Source organism: Orcinus orca, chromosome 2 (genome assembly GCF_937001465.1).
Source record: "Orcinus orca chromosome 2, mOrcOrc1.1, whole genome shotgun sequence".
Lineage (NCBI taxonomy): Eukaryota > Metazoa > Chordata > Mammalia > Artiodactyla > Delphinidae > Orcinus > Orcinus orca.
The window spans coordinates 53,703,818-53,712,999 of NC_064560.1; the positions used below are offsets into that span (position 1 = coordinate 53,703,818).

At 48.2% G+C, this 9,182-nt stretch overlaps 1 long non-coding RNA gene across 1 annotated transcript; it reads right to left on the bottom strand.

The window, feature by feature from the left end:
* Positions 1 to 2,688: 2,688 nt before the first annotated feature.
* Positions 2,689 to 8,916, bottom strand: LOC125963435 (uncharacterized). Its single transcript, XR_007475422.1, has 2 exons — positions 8,792 to 8,916; positions 2,689 to 8,449 (listed from the first exon to the last, which is right to left on the bottom strand). It is a non-coding gene; the product is annotated as an uncharacterized LOC125963435 (long non-coding RNA).
* Positions 8,917 to 9,182: the final 266 nt, after the last annotated feature.

The following is a 9,182-nucleotide window of genomic DNA, read 5'->3' on the forward strand; positions in this document are numbered from 1 at the left end:
TCTCTATGGCACTTCTGAAGAAAGCCTCTGGGGTAATTAGGATTTGCTAGAATCATTTGCTAAACCCCAGACAGCTCTGCGCACCATTCCTGAGATGCACGGAACCGTGCTCACACCCCTCTGTCTTCCTCAGGTACCTGCATGTCCCTCAACCTCTCCCCCTCCCCTCACTCTTATATGGCCCGTTCCTCCTTAAAAAATACAGTATTTAGATAAGTTCAACCAATCCTTTGCTTCGGGCAAGCAACTATCCTTTCTTTAGCTTTTAACTCTAGGCAATAATTGAACAATTTCTTACATTTGCGTAGGACTTTAACATTTACAAAGTGCTTTACTTTTTAATATCAATAATATTCTCAACAACTTTGTGGTGCAGCACTAAACCAAGACCAGAGGCTTGCTTCTCCCCAAGGATGCTCCAAGTGGCAAACAGGACCCCAGGCTCTGCTGAGGACCAGCATCTTTTCAGCTGTCCCGTAAACACAATCATGTATATAGGCAGTGTATGGAGTGGACAGAATTTTTTTAAATGATGGTAATAATATAAGATGTCAAATATGTGATTTTCTTGGTTTTACAAAGAACAGTTGAAGTCTGCTTGTTCAATAGAACAGAAGAGAAACCATTCGTTAACCAAAAAGAGGACCCTTGACAAAGAGGAAGTGCATTAACATTCCTGTCAGAGAATAACGTCAGGACTTCATACGTCCTGTCAATGAAAAACGGACAGGTCTTTGGTATTTTTACTATTCACCCATGAATTTGAAATCGTGTTTGCCTAAAAACACTTAATAAACACTTGCCCTGGTGAAAAGCTCTGCACCTTACAGATTTGTGAGCCATGGCGAGTGACAAGTCCTCATAGCCCTGGTTCCTCTTTCACAAAATGGGGGAAATAAAGCCCCCCTCCAGAGGATTGTTTATGGAGGCTAGTTAAGATGTGTGCAAAAGCATAAGGTGTGTGCAAAAACATAAGGCGTAAAGTAAGAGGTACTAGTATAATGACCACCATGAATCAGTTTTATATGAAAACCTTATCGGGGCAGCAGAAGGTCATGCTCTGAGCATTGCCATGAAATGTATCAAATGCCTAATTTCTCGCCGGGGATTCTCGGTTCCCACATGTGGCAATAAAATCACCCCTTAGAGAGCGTGGTCGTGCAGAAACTGAGCTATTTGCCAGCCTTCAAAGGAAAAGAACTAGCACATGAAAAGAAGAGACTAGAAACACCTCCCCTCACTGTGTGTCTGTGTGACAAGTCCACCGGCGGGAGCTCTGTGCTCGGCCACCAGGCCTGTCTGAACGAACACACAAGCGTCATGACTTGTGGCGCCTAGAGCTGCACGCCCAGGGCGAGGAACGGAGCACCACACACCACCTCCTACCTTCTCTGCTCCTCTACCCTCACTCTGCTTGCCTGAGTGCGGCTTCCTGGGGGCAGGTGCGCGTCCCAGACCACACGTCCTTGGACACACTGCCGGGCTCCTCAGAAGAGCTGGGAAGGCAGATGGCCAGTTCTGGAGCCGATGGTGACAGTGTGGTGGGATGTTCAGTTACCAGGACTTCTCAGACCGTGAGCCTGGTGATGGGGACAGGCAAGCCTCGGCTGTGGTGAAGGACACTCTTGAGGGTGCCCTGCAGTGCTTTCTGGCAACTTCTGTCAGGGCACTTCACAGCCAAAGGGCTTGTTGCTCAGACCTCTATATTTTGTGGAATTGGTCTCCTCCGCTTTACTTTCTTGTTACTATAATTCTGATTGGTGAAAAGTACATCTTGCAGCAGAATCCGTGCCAGGAACTGTGACCAAACTTCTTGTCTAAAAGGAGCCTTTGTGTGGGGATTAGTACTTGGCTGTAGGTCACTCAGGGCACGGAATTAGCAGTTGTCAGGACCCGTGCATCCAGCAGTCATTTCCCTGCATCCCCAGAAACTGTGTTCTGGGAACTCATTCAGCATGAATCGTGTGTCCCCCTGGGTCCAGCTTACTTCCCGAGGAGGTGGCCCTTCGAGGGCAGGACCGTCTTGTCCTCCTGACGTTTCCCTCGTCAGAACTCAGCTGACTGAAAGCCTGTGCAGCTGGACGGTGACATTTGCTCTCTGGCTTCTGTGGTGCTCGGGATCCCACCTCTTTCACAGCTCCATCTGTGGTACCGGGCCTCCAGCTAACAACAGCTGGGGAGGGGCCTCGGGAGGCGCCCAGACACCTGTCCCCTGGAGCCGCAAGGAACACAGCGGGCCTCGGGCTCTGAGGCTGTGCCCCCGATCCTGAGAGGCAAACTCTCCCCCGAGAAGCTGCAGCCAGCAAACCATGGGACTGCTGCTCCGGCCCGTCCCACGGTGGAGGGAGACCTGCTGCTGAGGACCCCACGGAGCAGGGTTGAGGAGGGACACCCTGAGCCCAGTCCCGCCCCTCGGCCTCCTGGCCTGAATCAATGGTGCCTCAATGCTGGACTGGGGGACCTAAGCCAGGTCCACACAGCAGAGGTCTGCAAATGTGTGTGTCTTTCAGTTGTTGAAGTGATTGGTTATAAAAAGAACTCACTGAAGGATAAAGAGATGGAAGGTTTACTCATTATGGTTTTCCTTTAATATGACACTGAAAACTCAAGAGAAGAGGAATTTTACTTTAATGACATTACTTGGTGACTTAGCTCAGGCTGCTGTAACAAAATACCACAGACGGGTGGTTTAAACAACAGATGTTTATTTCCCATAGTTCTGGAGGCTGGAATCCCAAGATCAAGGTGCTGTCACGGTCACATTCTGCTGAGTTCGCAGACAGCACCTTCTTGCTGTGTCCTCACTTGGTGGTGTGAGGAAACTTTGGTGTCTTCCTCTTCTTATAAGGATACTAACCCCATAATGGAGGCTCCACCCTCCTGACCTCAACTAATCCTAATCACCTCCCAAAGGCCCCACATCCTAACTCCATGAGATTGGGGATTGCGGCTTCAACATATGAATTCTGGGGGGACACAAACATTTGGTCCATAACACTTAGCAAGTGGATTTTACTAATTTAACAGTGTCTGTCAACCCAACTCTGTCAGTCTTGTGGAATCTTAAATGTAGCTATGGGACAGATGTCATCTTAATTTCACAGAGATATGACTCCAACAAGGATATGCCCTCATTCCATGGAGGGCAGTAGCAGCATTAGAGACATCCTCAAAAGTAGCAACTGGGAGCAACTGGGAGCAACTGGCGCAGTGGTTGAGAGTCCACCTGCCGATGCAGGGGACACGGGTTCGTGCCCCGGTCTGGGAAGATCCCACATGCCGCGGAGCGGCTGGGCCGGTGAGCCATGGCCGCTGAGCCTGCGCGTCCGGAGCCCATGCTCCGCAACGGGAGAGGCCGCGACAGTGAGAGGCCCGCGTACCGCAAAAAAAAAAAAAAAAAAAAAAAAAGTAGCAACTGGGCATCTCTTCAGAGCTACATAATAGTGCAAGAGTGGGCTTTTTTTCGAGACCTTTCTCTGCCCCATGTGATCTTGGGAAAATCTCTTTATTTCACTAAGCCTTAGTGTTCTCCTTTGTAAATTGGGGGTAATAATAATGCCCACAGAATAGGGTTAGTGTGAAGATGATAAGTGTAGAATGTTTATCATAGAGCCTGGGGCCCAGCAACTATGCGGAAAGATCCTCTATCATTAGTAGTAGTGTTTTTTTGTTTTGTTTTGTTCTGGGTTTTGGCCGCACTGCGAGGCTTACTGGATCTTAGTTCCCCGACCAAGGATTGAATCTGGACCATAGCAGTGAAAGCGCCGAGTCCTAGTAGTAGTGTTCTTTACGTACTTACTAAATGCTTAGTTACAATAATAGCCCCTGAATTTTGGTTCTGTTCATAAGTGCTCACTGGACCTGACGTAATAACTACGGTGCAGGGAACCTCTGCTACATGCCAGGTGACTGTTTATTTCTCACAGTAGCTCAATGAGGTGGCCACGACTGTCTCTGTTTGACAGATGAGAACACTGCTTTTGGAGAAGTGAAGGAGTTTGCTCCTTGTCACACAGCTGCCGGGTGGCACAGTTGGAAGTGGAGCCCAGGGCAGTTGAACTCCAAAGCCACTTTTCCTATTGCATTACCTTCTAAGGGTAACTTTGCTCTTCACTTCCTCAGAGTTCTTACTTTTTTGGGTTTCAACTGGAGGTGCATGATGGAATATGCTGGAAATAATCCCCCAGAAGCGCTAATCGTGCGTGTACATGGGTAGGGTTTCTTCTGCAAAATTGTGCTGCTCCTGTCACTCGAACACAACAGACAGGCAGGACATTTGCTGCTGTGCTGATGAGCTGACACCCTTGCTCACGCTAGCAGCCGTTGATAAGGGACAGTTCCATGCATTAATTACAGCACCAGTATATGAATCATCCTATTGCATGAACACACTGCTGAAAACACTCTTTCCATTTTACAGGTCCCAAAAGGACCTTTAGGTTTGATGAAAATCTTGCAACCTGTTTTCTAAGAGCAAATAAAGGGTGATAATAAAAGGTTTATAATCTGTGTACTTATGTTTCTATGATGAGTTTGCCAATGATTCTAAATATCTACAGGCAGAATCTCTTAAGATGAACATAGTGTGCGACACCCAAAAAGACTCACAAGGCTCATGTTGCAAGAGGCACCTGACTTCTTGGTGTTCAGGAAAGCTGGCTGAGCAGCTGGCTGTGCTGGCCACCCCTCAGGGTAAAAGCAGCAAGAATATAGATTCTGACAATGTTATGGTCCTGTCAGCAGTTTAATTATTGACTATGAAGTTCTGCATGAGGAAAGCATGATGTTCTAACAATCTCAGTTTTCCAGAGAGAGGAAGTTTAAAGTGCCCATGCCAGCCCTGTGACTAACTTTTGTAGTGATAGCAAGCTACCTGTCTTCACCACTATTTGAGTTAAAAGCATAATATTAACTTATCAGTCTGTATAGTCTAGGTGATGCTGTGGTAACAAACAGCCCCGAATCTCAGCATCACATTGTTTTTCTCTTGTGAACCATGCCCACCCTAAGTCACAGGGGACTGTGTCCTGGATGGTCACTGTGGGAGCCAGCCTTCCTCAGCAAATAGTGCCAGCTGCTACACTGGGGAAAAGAGAGAGTATGACAACGACATGTTTCAGCCTCAATTCATCGACTGGAAAGAGTCACATGGGACAGGATGTACAAGAAAGTGGGAAGAAACAGAGTTATTTGCAAATGGTACTGATGTCCACCCCGTAAGCCTCTGAAGCAGTTTCCCCGTAAGTGTATGTTCAATCAGTAATTCAGACATTGCACATAAGATAATTTCAAAATACTATATGAACAAGAAAACTTGAACTTCTAACCAAACACTTAAGGAACCAGCAACAAGCCCTTTTCTGATCATCTGTCTTAGGCAGTGATGCCCAAACCTCAGGCTGGAGGGCAGGTGAGGGAAAAAGGTACCAGGGCAGCCTCTCCTGCTCACTGCTGCTGGGCCCTCCCTTTGACCTTTGACCTAGCCCAGTGGCCAGAGTGCAGCAGAGCAGAGGTGACCAGCCTGTAGGGTCACTTCCTGGACACCGTGTGGGGCAGAGAAAGAACATGGGGGGATCTGGGGCAGATGGGAGTACATGACACAGAGGCCAAGAGATATGAAGGAGGTGGACTGAGGAGACCAGGATGGCTGTCTAACAGGAGCTCCAGGAGGACCTGGGAAGGAGCAAGGGGAGGAGGCATGACAGCCAGGACTGCCCCAGAGCTGACAGAAGGTAGCAGCCCACAGATTCCAGAGAACCAACAAGCACCAGGAGATTAAACAATAAGAAATGTACTCTGACTATGTACACATAGTCAGAGTGTACATAGCAGAGACAAGAACAATCTATTAAAAGCAACCCAAAGGGAAAACCTGGTAACCTTGAAAAACCAACAGCTGGTGAGATAGTAACGTTGAAAGACAGGAGACAGTGAAATAATATCTTCAATATGATGAGGGAAAAAAGCAGTATCAGCAAACTGGAATATGGTGACCAAAGAAAATTTCCTTTAAGGACAAGAAAAAGAAAAACTAGGAAATCCGACCCGAAGTAGATGACCCTCTCTAAGGGCAAGTCCACAAAACATACTTGAGGCAGGAGCAGTGACCAGAATGAAGAGCAAGAAAATGTATAAACAACAACAATAATAATATTTTACTGAATTTTAACACATAATAAAGTATATGAATTAAAAAAGTGATAGATTTCTAGGTCCTATTTTCAGGATTAGGGTAAAAAAGTACCGATGAGCGCCAGACTTTGATGACCTAAGTTTTCATGTTATAATTTTTTAGGGTAATGATTTAAACTCCAGAAATAGAATGTATAACTTCCAAATTACTAGGAAAAAAGCAGAATGCTTAATAAAAGCTAATAAAATGAGGGCAAGGAGGGAAAAGAAAAAGGAAAAGCACAACAAATGGAAAATCACAAATAATATAGTAGATTTAAATCCAAATATGTCAGTAATTACAATGGTTCAATTCACAAAAAATGTAATTTCAGAATATGAACCTAGTAACATTACCTTGAAATACAGAACCCAAAATTGATGGAACTACAAAGAGAAGTTCATGTCTCTCAGTAACTGATAAATAACGCACACATGAGAAGATTAAGGATATAGAAGATGTGAACAAAACAATAAAATTAACTTAGTGGAGATATAGATGTTACTGCATCCAAGATTTGGAGAATATGCCCTCCTTTCAAGCACACTCTGAAATATTTATGAAATTGAGCACATGTAAATCATGTCAACAAATTTCTATGGATCTATATCATAAATTGGATTATTTGAACACAGAAAAATTAACTAGAAATTATAACAAAATCCTAGAAATATACAAATGCTTGGAAATTATAAGAATACATTTCCAAATACAGTATAGACCAAAGAAGAAATTACAATGAAAATTAGGAAATACTTCTAACTGAATGATAAAAATTCTACATGAGGGACTTCCCTGGTGGCGCAGTGGATAAGACTCTGCACTCCCAATGCAGAGGGCCCAGGTTCGATCCCTGGTCAGAGAACTAGATCCCACATGCGTGCCGCAACTAAGAGTTCACATGCCACAACTAAGGAGCCCACATACCGTGACTAAGGAGCCAGCGAGCCGCAACTAAGGAGCCCTGGAGCTACAACTAGGGAGCCCGCCTGCACAACTAAGACCTGGTGCAAACAAATAAATATTTAAAAAAAAAAATTCTACATGAAAGACTGAAAATTGATGACCTAAGCATCCATTGTAACAAACTAAAAAACAACAGCAAAAAGTAAAAGAACAAATAAGGTGGAGAAATTAGTGATGTATAAAACAAAAATTGGTAATGAAAAGACTATAAAATGTCAAACCTGGGGCAAGACTATCAAGAAAAGCAAGAAAAGGTACACATAAAACAGTGTTAGGATTAAAGACCTAGTATCATTTACATTAGCACCAAAAAAACTGACATATTGGGGGATAAATCTAACAAAATTTGTACAAGATGTACATGTTGTTCAGGCATAAAGCTCGAGAGGGAGGTCCAGGGCTTGCGAGGCATAGCTGAGAGTCAAGAGCGTCCTGGTGGTAGAGAGGGGATGAGAGGAGTGGGCTGAACAGAGAACCCTGGAAACACGGAGGGAAGAAGGGTGGCCGAGGAGGAGGACCCCATCAGCGGCGAAGAGGGAGGCCAGGGAGCAGACGGTGGTGCACCTGCTGCGGCCTCGGGGGAAGCAAGGACTCAAAGTGGCCCGATCATCTCGGTATTTTTTCGGCGTGTTTTACCTTTTCTCTCTCTTTTTTTTGGTTTTGCTTGTTTGTTTTTGGCTGCGCCGTGGGGCATGCTGGATCTTAGTTCCCCGAGCAGGGAACCCGCGCCCCAGCGATGGAAGCGCGAATTCTTCACCACTGGACCGCCAGGGAAGTCCCCATCTTGGGGTTGGAACTCTGCTCCGTGAAGTGGTGTCGGCCGTGCGCCCACGCCCCCCAGGGCTGCGCCCCCGCTCTGGGGGGCATGCGGCCGTCTGTTTGGGGGCCAAGACATCGAACCACTGGGGGGCGCCCTTCCTACCAATGGGTCTGGGGGCACCCCGAGGAGAGCAGAGCGCGGCCTACGGGTAGTGAGCGGTGAGAGGCCGAGATCAATCCCAACCCCCCATCTGGGAGCGTGATCCTGCCGACGCGGACGCTGACCGTCCCCTCTGCGTCAGGACGCAGGGAGGGAGGGACCGTGATAGCGTGACCACCCGACCCCTTTCTGGGGGTGGGTCTTCACCTCCTGCGATTGCAGACGAGGTCCTCCTCGGTGTGACCTGATCCCCGTCACCAAATCCGCGCGGACGCCTATCGGGTGTGTGTGCTCCTAGCAGCCCGCGCAGAGCGAGCCCGGAGGCTCGACGTCTCGGTGCCAGCAGCCCACCCGGCAGACTCGCCAGTGGGGCCGCTTGCGCCAGACGTGATCTGCAAACATAAGCGGAGAGATCCAGCTGAGAGTCAGGCCCAGGTCCACATCTCTAGAGAGCGGTTCTGAGCACACCCAGCGACCAGCGATGCTGCTGCTGGTTCCCAGATTCTCGGCCCTGAGTGCTGCCCAGGTGCAGGTGCAGGGTGGGGGTCGGGGTCGTAGGGTTTGCATTCTGGCTGTGTGGCCTGGGGTAAGTTACTTAGCCTCTCTGAGCATCAGTTTCCGCCTCTCAACCATGAGCTAGAACAGCGTGTGCATGGTTCCTGGCACACGGAAGATGCTCCGTACGCGCAGGCGTACCGTTCAGTCCCGGCTCGGTTCTGATTCCTCCCTCTCACCTTCCAGGTGCCGGCGCTGCGCTCTCCTGCACCAGGCTCGCGGCGTGGAGAAAGCGCTGTTCACTGGGCACCTGAGGTGCCGTCGACATGAGGCAAGTCCTAGGGAGGCTTTTCTTCCCCGGTGCGCACAGCAGACACCCGCCGTCAACTCCCCACTACGAAGGGCGCCTTGTGTATCTTACCTATCTTTCTCTAACCCAGCGGTCAGGGCCCCACCGGGCACATGCTAGCACGCCACAGCGCCCCGCAGGGTCCGATACAGCCGCACCCCCCAAGAGACACCATTTGGTTTTGCCCTTGTCAGGCCCAGCCTCATCTCCCAAGCTGGGCGTGGACTCAGAATCAGGCTGCGTGAGTGGAAGCGGACACGAGCCCTCAGGACCTCTAGCCC